General features: G+C 47.7%; 1 protein-coding gene across 1 annotated transcript in view; it reads left to right on the forward strand.

Annotated features, from left to right (window-relative positions):
• The first annotated feature begins 6 nt into the window (after positions 1-6).
• Positions 7-717, forward strand: part of RRP7A (ribosomal RNA processing 7 homolog A (S. cerevisiae)) — a 2387-nt gene continuing 1676 nt past the window's right edge. Inside the window, exons 1-2 of the mRNA XM_009074214.1 lie at positions 7-44; positions 317-440. The gene's annotated coding sequence lies outside the window, so the exon portion shown is untranslated. The remainder of the gene's footprint in view (positions 45-316; positions 441-717) is intronic.

The raw sequence follows: 717 nt of genomic DNA on the forward strand, positions 1-717 counted from the left end.
AAGATAAACCGACGTCCAAGTTCTTCAACCGCAGAACTGTAAAGGTAAGACTCGGGGGGAAGGGGAGTACTGATGCTTCAGTGATCAGAATGGGAAAAGATTGCAAGCAGTGAATGTTTCTGTTCGGGACATGAGGTATGGGAAGCCCCTTGGGGGCGTTGGGTGACGTGATTACTTATTTTAGAATTACATTTTTTTGCTATTCTACTGCAGCTTGTGGTTTGATTTTTATTTGTATGTTATTTGCACTGCAGCTCCTTGCTGCATCACCAGTTTCCCTGATGTTCTGACTGACCTGGGTGTTCTTTTCTTTCAGGGATTTCAAGTAGCATACGTGGTGTTCAAGAAACCAACGGGTGTCCAGGCAGCCAAGGCTCTGTCACAGGATGGTCCCTTGCTCATATCAACAGAGAGCCACCCTGTGAAAACCGGCATTAGCAGTACGTCAGCCTTAGCCGTCTTCCTGCTAGCTAGTGCCAGGGAAAATTGTACTCGTTACTTGCTGAATCCTACACGGTACCGAGTGCTGTTGTCTGGTCCAGTGACCCTGTGGGAGAATGGTGTCACTAGGAAGGGCAGTTCTTCCCAACATCTTTTCAGTGTTGCATGGATTCAGGGATATTGTCTGCATCTTGCCCTCAGAATGGGATCCAGACTCCATAACAGGCACCAGGTGTCTGTCAGGATGACAGCACTTCAGATATAACTGCTTGGCAG

The sequence above is a fragment of the Acanthisitta chloris genome, unplaced genomic scaffold, assembly GCF_000695815.1.
Source record: "Acanthisitta chloris isolate BGI_N310 unplaced genomic scaffold, ASM69581v1 scaffold44814, whole genome shotgun sequence".
Taxonomy (NCBI): Eukaryota; Metazoa; Chordata; class Aves; order Passeriformes; family Acanthisittidae; genus Acanthisitta; species Acanthisitta chloris.